This window comes from Solanum dulcamara, chromosome 1, assembly GCF_947179165.1.
Source record: "Solanum dulcamara chromosome 1, daSolDulc1.2, whole genome shotgun sequence".
NCBI classification, from domain to species: Eukaryota; Viridiplantae; Streptophyta; class Magnoliopsida; order Solanales; family Solanaceae; genus Solanum; species Solanum dulcamara.
In genome coordinates this window covers 8,524,117-8,536,027 of record NC_077237.1, presented here as the reverse complement: position 1 = coordinate 8,536,027, position 11,911 = coordinate 8,524,117, and the positions used below count along the sequence as shown (strand labels likewise).

At 34.3% G+C, this 11,911-nt stretch overlaps 1 long non-coding RNA gene across 1 annotated transcript; it reads right to left on the bottom strand.

Annotated features, from left to right (window-relative positions):
• Positions 1-10,259: 10,259 nt before the first annotated feature.
• Positions 10,260-11,304, bottom strand: LOC129886799 (uncharacterized). Its single transcript, XR_008766263.1, has 3 exons — positions 11,038-11,304; positions 10,821-10,957; positions 10,260-10,675 (listed from the first exon to the last, which is right to left on the bottom strand). It is a non-coding gene; the product is annotated as an uncharacterized LOC129886799 (long non-coding RNA).
• Positions 11,305-11,911: the final 607 nt, after the last annotated feature.

Genomic DNA, 11,911 nt, shown 5'->3' with positions numbered 1-11,911 from the left:
ACTTATGTAAACAAGAAGGTATTAAAAGGCAGTTCATGGTGGCATAAACTCCACAATAAAATGGAGTAGCAGAGCGGATGAATAAATTTTTGTTGGAACGGATAAGAGCTATATTGGCAATTACAGGGTTAAAAAAACTATTCTGGGCAGAAGCAGTCAAAACCATCTGTTATGTGATCAATCGATCACCATCAATCGCAATTGATCTGAAAATGCTAATGGAGATGTGGACAGAAAAACCAGCTGATTATTCTCGCTTACTTATATTCGAAAGTCCTACTTATGTTATGTAAAATACCCAAGAATAATCAAAGTTAGATCCAAAATTCAGGGAATGTATTTTCTTAGGGTATGTTGATAGAGTGAAGGAGTATCGCTTGTGGGATCCCAATGCCCGCAAGGTGATAATCAGCAAGGATGTTGTATTTGTTGAAAACAAGATACAAGCAAAAAAAGGTATCACTTTAAAAGAAAAATTAGAGACTACTACAATTGAAGTTGAAGAAATAAAAGAAGTTCCTGGTTCTTCTGAAGTAGCACCAAAGCACAAAGAACAAGAGCAAGCTAAGATAAAAACTCCACAAGTTCAACTGTCAACTAGGGAGAGAAAAGAACCAGCTTGGCACTTAGATTATTCTATAGAGGGCAATGTTGCATACTATATATTAACAGAAGATGGAGAGCCTTCAACTTTTCACGAGGCTATGAAGGCCAAGAATCATCTCTGTAGATGGAAATAATGCAAAAAGAAATTGAAGCTTTTCATAAAAATAAAACATGAGATCTTTTTCAATTACCACAAGGAAGGAAGGCCATTGGAAACAAATATGTCTAGTAGATCAAACGCAATGGTAATAATCAAGTGGAGAAATATCGTGCAAGATTGGTGGTGAAAGGATTCGCTCAGAAAGAAGGTATAGACTTCAATGAGATATTTTCTCCTGTGGTTTGACTCACAACAATTCGAGTGGTCCTGGCGATGTGTGCTATATTTGACTTGTACTTGGAGCAGTTAGATGTTAAAACTACATTTCTTCATGGAGAACTTGAAGAAGAAATTTACATGCTCCAACCAGAAGGTTTTGAAGAACAGGGAAAAGAGAACTTGGTTTGCAGGTTGAACAAATCTCTATATGGTCTCAAATAGGCGCCGAGGTTATGGTATAAGAGATTTGATTCCTTCATTATAGGCCTTGAATACAACAGACATAGTTCATATCCTTATGTTTATTATAAGAGATTTAGTGGTGATAATTTTGTTATTTTGCTGTTGTATGTTGATGACATATTGGTAGCAGGCCCCAACAAAGATAGTCTTACAAATTCAAAGGCACAGTTGGATAGGGAGTTTGAAATGAAGGACTTGGGATAAGCAAACAATATTCTAGGGATGCAAATTCACCGAGACAAAAATAATAGGAAGATTTGCCTTTCTCAAAAGAACTACTTGAAGAAAATCTTGCGATGCTTTAAGATGCAAGACTGTAAGTAAATTTCTACCCCACTTCCTATGTGTCCTAGAAATGAAGCAGAGAGGATGGAGATGTCTCGAGTACCGTATGCATCAACAGTGAAAAGTTTAATGTTCGCCATGATATGTACAAGACCTGACATTGCACAAGCAGTGCGAGTGGTTAGTCGATGCATGGCTAATCCTGGTAGAGAGCATTGGAATACTGTTAAGAGGATCCTGAGATATGTCAAGGGTAACTCAGATGTTGCAATTTATTATAGAGGATAAGATTTTACTAATAAAGGTTTTGTTGATTCAGATTATGCAGGTGATCTTGATAAAAGAAAGTCCACCACATGTTATGTGTTTACTCTTGCTGGAGGAGCTGTAATCTGGGTTTCAAAACTGCAATCTATCGTGGCTACATCTACAACCGAAGCAGAATATGTAGCAGCTACACAAGCTAGCAAAGAGGCAATATAGATGCAAATGTTACTGGAGGAGCTTGGGCACAAACAAGAGAAGGTTGCTCTATTTTGTGACAGTCAGAGCGCTTTCATCTTTCAAAGAATCCGGCATTTCATTCAAGAACAAAGAACATACGAGTTCAGTATCACTTTGTTCGTGAGAAGGTGGAAGAAGGTAGTGTGGATATTCAGAAAATTCACACTAATGACAACTTAGTAGATATGTTTATAAAGTCGATCAACAGTAACAAGTTTATATGGTGTCGATCTTCTGTTCTCCTAGCAGAAATATAACATTGCAGTAATTGAGTGGAAAGGATGGTGTGAAGACTTAATAGATTCTCAATTAAATCTTCAAGTAGGAGAATGCAAGAAAGTCAAAGAAAGGAGGCACCTTCCAAGCAACTTTTGAAAAAGTTGCTAACAACTTTTGAAAAAGTTGTTGCCCCTTTTTGACAGAAAAACTTTGGCAAGGAAATTAACGCGTAGAAAATTAACGCATAAATTTTTTATGCATTTTCATCCTCCTATAAATAGAGGGCCTTGTGCCCCTCATTTGATTCATTCAGAAAAAGTGAGAGTAAAAATACAAAGAGGGTTATACACCAAGATAAATATTGTAGTCTTGAATGTCCTCTTGAGTAGTTGTTATTTTTACAAGAGAGAAGTGTTAATTGTTGTTTTCTCATTTTATTTGAGAGCAGTGTACTTTCATATTATCATAGTAAGATCATTCTACTCTGTGGTTTTTTCCCTCTATCTATTTGAGTGGTTTCCACATAAAATTCTTGTGTTCAATTTATTTTTATTATTTATCATATCAAACTTTAGTTGTGGTGCTTCCTCCCCTAAAGAAATGAGGCACCGTCCAAGCAACTTTTGAAAAAGTTGGCAGCAACTTTTGAAAAAGTTGTTGCCCCTAATTGTTGTTTTATCCTTGTATTTGAGAGCAGTGTACTCCCATATTATCATAATAATATCCTTCTATCCCGTGGTTTTTTCCTCTCTATCTGTTTGAGGGATTTACACATAAAATTCTCGTGTCTAATTTATTATCATATCAAATTTTAGTTGTGATACTTCCTTCCTCCAACAAATTTATCATTGTAATAACAATTTTGAATTCTACGAATTGCAGCAATACTATCACAATGAATTAAAATAAGAAAAACTATTTTTTTTGAAATAATGTATTTGAAATAATAAATCTCTCAACCAATTTGATTCACTAGCTAAAGCTAAAGCAATTAATTCAGTTTACATACATAATATTAGGCTAATTGCACTCATCACATATTTCAAACTTCCCAACTTTATGCTATCTAATAAAACAATTGTAGCAGGGTCATCCTACCTTATTACCTCCAATAAATTTTGAGAGATTTACAATATAACCTCAAATTGACTATATTAGAAAATATAATTGTAGAAAGAAAAGTCAAATAAACTAACTAATAATAATTTTGTATAATTCAGGGTGGTTCAAAATTAATCTCTGCCGCCTTTACTAGTAATTCATCACCACCCATTTTTCTTCTCCTTCTTCCCCTCCCCCCACCCCCAACAACAACAAATATAATTTAACGAGAGTAGTGTGTATGCATTTTATAGTGTGTACGCAGATTTTATACCTATCTTGAAAAGGAAGAATGGTTATTTTCGATAAACCCTCAACTCAAAAATAGATTAAAAAAGACGATAATAACAACAAAAAGAAATAACAAAGACATTCTCTGTTTACCTTGATTGCTTGCAATCTGTGTATGTATATCAGGGGTAAGGTCTAGTCCTCCCCTCCTTTTGGGGTTTCCACAAAATGATATACAAACATGATAATTTATTTTTATTTTAAAAAAAGGAAACAACAACAAGAAAATACAATAATCGAATCTAAAAAATCAACCAATAAATAAAAATGTAGAAATACAAAAATACAAGACTAATACTAATACTCCGAAAATAGAAAAACAAAGCACTTGACTATTTACTAACCTTCTAGCCTTATCTTAATTTTCTGAACATTTAGGATTAATATCAGTTCCTTGCTAATGTCTTTCATATGCATTTTTCACTGCTTGTTTGGTAACCAGGAATGAATTGACAGATCGACATGCTAACAAATATTTATTTTGAATTCGACAATTTAAAATAAAAAATTATTTAAAATTTATTTATTTTATTATTATGAGAATCAATTCTACTACTTTTGGTTCTAGGATTTCCATGCTTGAAAAAATAAACTGATGCGTACCGTCCAGATCATCAGTCCGGTACTAGATGCAACCTTTCACCCTAATAAGTTGCCGAATTTTTTATTACGCTCTGGTAGTTCAAAGTTAAGATAGAGTTGGTCAACAAATTAATGTGTGTGGCTTATTTGATACAACAATTATTTAAAAATAATTGAATTAAGATTGTAATTATGCGTGCTATAGATGGTCTGAGAAAAGGAATGGAAGTGGCTGACACAAGAGCTCTGTAACATGGCCTTTGTTTGTCAAAGATTTAGAAGCCATAAATGTTAAAATTGGGCAATCATATTTGTCAAAGGTTTGGTATACTTGATAAGGTTCACATTTGGCAACCATACATGTCAAAGATTTGGTAGCCACAATATTTGATATATACACAATAAGATGTTGAATTTTTGTATCTTCAAATGATATCATCCATGACATCAAGCAACCTATTTTTTCCCTATAAATAGGAAAGTTGACCATTAGTTGAAACACACCTTGAAGCATATGAAAATATTTCATTGTTTTCTTTCTTTGTATTTTTATTAATATTTTGTAAGAGAGTTAGTGTTGGAAAACACTTGCATGAACCCTTTATTTAGAGTGATCTTGTGAGGTTATTCTCTTGGAGTATTTGGAAATAATTAGAGTATTTACTCTAATTTTGTACTCTCTTTTGTACTCTTGTTGATATAGTAAAATCTTGCTCTCCGCTTATGGACTAGGTTACATCGATTGAACCACGTAAAATTTATGTCTTCTTTATTTTCTTTTACTTTCGTTATTATCAACTTACTATTGTCTTTTCTATTGTCATTATAACATTATTTGGCTAAATTCCATATTACCCTATTTCTCAATCCTAACAAATTGATATCAGAGTCGGATCTAATTGAGTTAATTTCAATAGCCAAAAATGATAGTAACAAAGACTTATGTTGAGAAACCTTACCGAAGTGCAAACTTTGGGGTGTGGCAATTAAAGATGAAGGATATCCTAATTTAAGATGGCCTAGATATGGCACTGGAAGGAAAGGAGAAGAAGCCAGAAAATATGACGGACATGAAGTTTACCGTCATAGACAAAAAGACAAAATCAAGTATTATTTTAAATCTCACAAATGAGATTTTACGTGAAGTATCTGCAGAAACCACAACCAAAGGCATGTGAGAAAAACTAAAAACCTTATATATGAAGAGGACAGTGGAAAACAGACTTTACCTAAAGCAAAGGTTTTACACATTTCGTATGGTTGAAGGTACTTCTATACTCTCACATCTTGATGCATTTAATTCTATTCTTATGGATTTGAGTAATATAGATTCTGAAGTTAAAGATGATGATCAAGCCGTATTATTACTTATTTCTTTACCCCAATCATTTAAGCATATTAGAGATACTATGCTTTATGGAAAGGATAATATCTCTTATAGGGAAATCAAAATTATCTTAAAATCAAAAGAACATATAGATAGAGATACTACTGGGGAAAGTAGTGGAACCCATGGGGAAGGTTTATTTATAAGAGGTAGATCTAATAAAAAAGAATCAAGTAGTGAGAGGTCTAAATCAAGGTCAAAGTCCAAATGCAGAAATGTGGTGTGCAAATATTGTCATAAGAAAGGTCATATTATTTTTGAGTGCTATAAGTTGAAAAATAAAGAAAAACATAAGGAAAATAAAAAAGAGCACTAAAATAATGACTCTGCTGAAGCAAGTGTAGCTGCTGATGAGTCTGATGGAATAATATTTTTAGCTACTAGTAATAACTTTAAATCTAACAATGAGTGGATTTTAGATTTGGGTTGTTCTTATCATATGTGTCCCAATAAGGATTTGTTTACCACATATGAATCTGTTGGAGGTGGAGTTATCTTGATGGACAACAATGCTCCCTGCAAAATTTTTGGTGAAGGTACAATTCGAATCAGAATGTATGATAGTGTGGTAAGAACTCTCACCGAGGTTAGATATATTCGTGATTTAAAGAAAAATCTCATCTCATTGGGTACTCTAGAATTTCTTAGGTGCAAATACACAAGTGAAGGTGGAGTTATGAAAATCTTACTAGGTGCTCTGGTGATCATGAAAGCACGCAGATCTGGTACATTTTACACTTTATTGGGATCCATTGTTACATGTGTTGCTGCAATTTCTACTCAATCTAATTCCGACATCACCAAATTATGGCATATGTGATTAGAGCATATGAGTGAGAAAGGTCTTTCCATTGTTAGCAAAAGAGGTCTCCTATGTAGATAAAGTACTGAGAACATGGAGTTCTGTGAACACTGTGTGTTCGAAAAGCAGATAAAGGTCAGCTTCAAATCTCCAGCAATCCATCAAACAAAAGGTACTTTGGACAATATTTATTCAGATCTTTGGGGTCCTTCTCATATCCCATCAAAAGGTGGTGCTAGGTATGTGTTAACTTTCATTGATGATTATTCGAGAAAAGTTTGGATTTATTTTTTGAAAAATAAAAGTGATTTTTTCCTAACTTTCAAACAATGGAAAGATTTGATTGAGAAACAAACAAGAAAACAGGTCAAGCGGCTTAGAACAGCTAATGGCTTAGAATTTTGTAATGAAGAGTTCAATGAATTTTGCAAAAATAAAAGAATTGCTCAACATCGCACTGTGCGGATGACCCCTCAACAAAATAGTGTTGCAGAAAGGATGAATAGAACTCTTTTGGAAAGAGCTTGTTGCATGATTTCAAATGTGGGCTAACAAACATTTTTTAGGCACAGGCTATCTCCACAGATTGTTATATTGTCAACCGTGCTTCATCTGCTCCATTGAACTTTAAGACCCTAGAGAAAATGTGGTCAAGTACTCCTGCTAATTATTCTGATTTAAAATTTTTTGATTGTCCTGCATATATGCATGTGAATGATGAAAAACTAGAGCCAAAGGCCAAAAAGTGTATTTTTCTTGGATATACATCTGGGTGAAAGGATACAGACTTTAGTATCCTGATCCCAAGTCACCAAAATTTATAATTAGCAGAGATGTAACCTTTGATGAATCATCTATGTTATACCCTAGAAAAGAGTCTTTAAGTTCTTGTAACATGAATAAGGAGTAGGGTATACATGAGAAGGTGGAGGTTGAACTTGGCATTCCTTCTTAGCCAAACTCATCAACTTTGGAGCAAAATACAGTTGGAACTCTTAAAGTTGAAGCTCCAGAATTTATGACGTTTGAAGTTGAACCAAATGAGTATTCCATAGATATACATAGACCAAGGAGACAAATTCAAAAATGAGAAAGGTATGGAGATTATGTTGCATTTGCTTTTTCAGTTACATAGAAAACTGAAGAAATTGGAGAACCATCAAATTATTCAAAAGCAGTTTCTAGTATTGATTCGGCCAAGTGGTTGATTGCAATGAATGAAGAAGTTGAATCTTTCCACAAGAATAATACTTGGTATCTTGTAAAGCTGCCGTCAAGAAAGAGAATTATTGGTTGCAAATGGGTCTTCAAGAAAAATGATGGAATTCCAGGGTTGAAGATGCAAGGTATAAGACACGATTAGTTGCAAAGGGCTATAGTCGGTACAAAGAGTCGATTTTAATGATATTTTCTCACTGTTGTTAAATATAGCTCTATTCGTGTCTTGCTTGCCTTAGTTGCCATGTATGATTTGGAATTAGAACAACTTGATGTAAAGACATCTTTCTTACATGGCGAACTTGAGGAACAAATATACATACATCAACCTGAAGGATTTGAAATTGAAGGAAAAGAAGTTCATGCTTGTTTGTTGAAGAAATTCTTGTATGGATTAAAGCAGTCTCCAAGAAAATGGTATAAAAGGTTTGATTCCTTTATGTTGGGTCATGGTTATTCGAGAAGGATGTATGATAGTTGTGTTTACTTCCGAAAGTTAAATGATGGTTCATTTGTTTACTTATTATTATATATTGATGATATGCTAATTGCGGCTAAGAATTTGACAGAAATTTACATTTTAAAAATTAGCTGAAAAGTGAATTTGAAATAAAAGATTTGGGAGCAGCTAAGAAAATCCTTGGCATGGATACCAAAAGAGATCAATGAGCCAATGGGCTATTCCTGACCCAGAGGAAGTACTTGGAGAAGGTCTTGGAAAGGTTTGGCATGAAAGATGCTAAATCAGTTAGTACCCCTTTTGGGTTCATTTTAAGTTTGCAGCTGCTCAATCACCACAGACAGATAAAAAAAAAAGGTATATGGTATAGGTACCATATTCTAGTGCAGTTGGCAGTATTATGTATGCAATGGTGTGTACACATCCTGACATTTCACAAGTAGTAAGTATGGTAAACCGCTATATAGCTTTCCCTGGTAAAGCTCATTGGCAGGTTGTGAAATGGATCCTCAAATACTTGCAAGGCACTTCAAATGCATGTTTGGAGTTTAGGAGAAATGCTAACACCTTGGTTGGTTTTGTAGACTCTGATTATGCAGGTGATCTTGACAAAAGAATATCACTAACAAGCTATGTTTTTTGTATTGGTGGTTGTGCTAGCAGCTGGAAAGCTACATTACAACATGTAGTAGCTTTAACTACTACCGAAGAAGAATATATGGAAGTGACCGAGGCGATCAAAGAAACTTTATGATTGAAGGGTCTATTTGCTAAACTCAGCTTACACCAATGTGGTATTATTACATTAGGTAAGGTATAACGCTAAAAAGAGTTTTTGTGATAGTCAAAGTGTCATTCACTTGAATAAAGATCAAATGTATCATGAGAGAACGAAGCATATTGATATCAAGTATCACTTCATCCGGAAAACCATTGCTAAAGGAAAGGTCTTTGTTCAAAAGATTAACACTAGAAATGACCCTGCTGACATGTTCACGAAACCTCATCCAGTCAGTAAGTTCAAGCTCTGGTTGAACTTGATTGGCATTTATCAAGAATAATTTAACCCATATGGGCTTTTTCGAAGAGGATGAAGCAAATTTACTATATTCACCAAACTCGGGCCAAGGTGGAGATTTGTAATGTGTCCTTTGTTTGTCAAAGATTTGAAAGCCAAAAATGTTGGAATTTGGCAATCATATTTGTCAAAGATTTGGTATACTTGATAAGGTTCACATTTGGCAATCATATTTGTCAAAGATTTGGTATACTTGATAAGGTTCACATTTGACAACCATAAACGTCAAAGATTTGGTAGACACAATATTTGATATATTCACACTAAGATGTTGAATTTTTGTATCTTCAAATGATATCATCCATGACATCAAGCAACCCATTTTCCCCTATAAATAGGGAAGTTGACCATTAGTTGAAACACTCCTTGAAGCATATGAAAACATTTCATTGCTTTCTTTCTTTGTATTTTCATTAATATTTTGTAAGAGAGTTAGTGTTGGAAAACACTTGTGTGAACCTTTTCTTTAGAGTGATCTTGTGAGGTTATTCTCTTGGGGTATTTGGGATTAATTAGAGTATTTACTTTAATTTTGTATTCTCTTTTGTACTCTTGTTGATATAGTAAAATCCTCCTCCTCGCCTGTTGACTAGGTCATACCGATCGAACCACGTAAAATTTGTATCTTCTTTATTTGCTTTTACTTTCGTTATTATCAACTTACTATTGTCTTTTCTATTGTCATTATAGTATTATTTGGCTAAATTCCTCATTGTCCGAGTTCTCGATCCTAACAAGCTCTATAAGTGTTCCAGTCGGGGGCAAGCCACTCGCGGATAAATTTTTAATTTTTAATGTGCTCGAAGAGCCTGTTGATTGCTACTTGTTTGGTAAGCAGGGAATGAATTAACTGACAGGAAGGGAGAATGAAAATATTTCCCTTTGGAATGGTTGTTTAATTTGGTTATGAAGAAAGAAATGTAGTGAATGGAAGTGCTTCTCTTCTAAAAAAAAGTCTTTTGGAATTTTTTTTAAAAAAACAATGGACTTCTACTACCCTTTGTATAAGGACATTCAAGTGTTCTGTTTTTTCCCCAGCACAAAGACAAGTCCGTAGATGTGTTTTCTCTGTTCCCTGCATTTCTTTCCACTCACAAAACAAACAATCAAGGTAGAATAGAAGACATTAGCAAAAGGAACTGCTAATCTCATCACACACATCAATTAAGACTGAACTTTCAAAACATATATTTAAGAACAAGTTTATCAAAGTAATTAAGAGAACACACTGAAAACATATAGCATCCTGCCTTTGTAGACTTGAATCACAAATCAATCCGCGGCTTATAAATTCTTATCTATTTTTTCAAATAGAATAGCTCTGCCTTGGGAGATGCTCTAGGGAACCGCATCAATTCAATGGCAATATTCCAATCTTCCAAAGAACCAACCGGGTCCGTATTCATCCTTACCAAAGATGGAGTACGAGCTAGCAATAGCTTAACAAAAAACAATTCAGTCTTTGAACCCCTAAAATAATGCATAGTAACATCTTCGAGCTTGTTGAGCGGTTGGTTCAAGAAAGTTGGTGTGTCCATACATTTCAAAACTGCTTCAACAGTATCAGAGGAATTATAGACCTAATGGTATCAGATAAATTTCACACGTCAGTTTAGCTTCTCATGTTTTAATATATGAAGTGAAAAAACAAAACAGATCATACATATATATCGTCTATGACCCCCCCCCCCACATACATATATATATATGTATACCGTTTCTTACCCAAATTTCAAGTCTACTCAAATTGGTAATGCATAATAAGTCTGGCCGATTTGAATGCAGTTTACACCTAAATGTAGATGATACAAGCAGTTGAGCGTAAAAGGAAAACCCTTTTGACCTGCACCTGCACTCGAAAGCTTTGGAGCAAATACAAGAATAAGAAACAAACCCCAACTAAGACGGGAAGTAAAACAATTCATGCATGTCAGATTCTTACCTCAAGTTCAAGTAACCACAACGCAAGTACCTCAAGTGTAGTCAAGCTAATAAGAAGCTTTTCCAAAGTCAATCTTTCAGCAGGCGTTGAATAATTTCTGAGATACAAACATGTTAATTGTTTGCAGTTCATAAAGCAATTTAGGTCAAGATTACACCGACTCTCACAAAAATGCATGGACTTCAACCCAACTGAAACAATGTTGAGTTATTGAGTACCATTACAGTTACATCAAGCTCAATTTGACGAGAAGGGGGACATTAATAACACAAATTTCTGTAGTTGACTCAAAGGTTACTTTTTCCAGAAAAAGCGTTGTAAGTTTCTGAAATCCAATAAAAGATTTTGGGAGTTTAACGACATAGTTGAAGAGTTTCAATTTTGGCAGGGTTGGACAATTGAATATATAAGAAGGCACTTTGGAAGTTCTATACTCTGGCATGTTAAGCTTTAACTTCTTGACACTATTTCTGGTGGCATAAAGTATCCATCTATCAACATATGGACACGGAGACAACTCAACTCCTGACATATTGAGATCAAACTTAACAATATCTCCAATATGTTGTAAGAGAATCTTGCCTATTGTTTGTTCAAAGACATATCGAGATCTTGATGTTAATTTATTGCAAAAGAGATTATCTAGCACCAGATTTGGAAGCGCGGCCCAAATATATCTCCACTTTGTGGACAAAATACTAGTTCTTGCTGCATCTTCGACAGGCAGGAGCTCAAAGATACGATCTATAACATTTCTTGGCAGATAACTTATTCGATCTTCTTTATCTATTTCAGCACCAGCTATTTTAATACTATCTGTAAGTATTGAAGATAATTAGCTGTTAGTTAGTTGTGAATAAGTTAGCTGATTCTT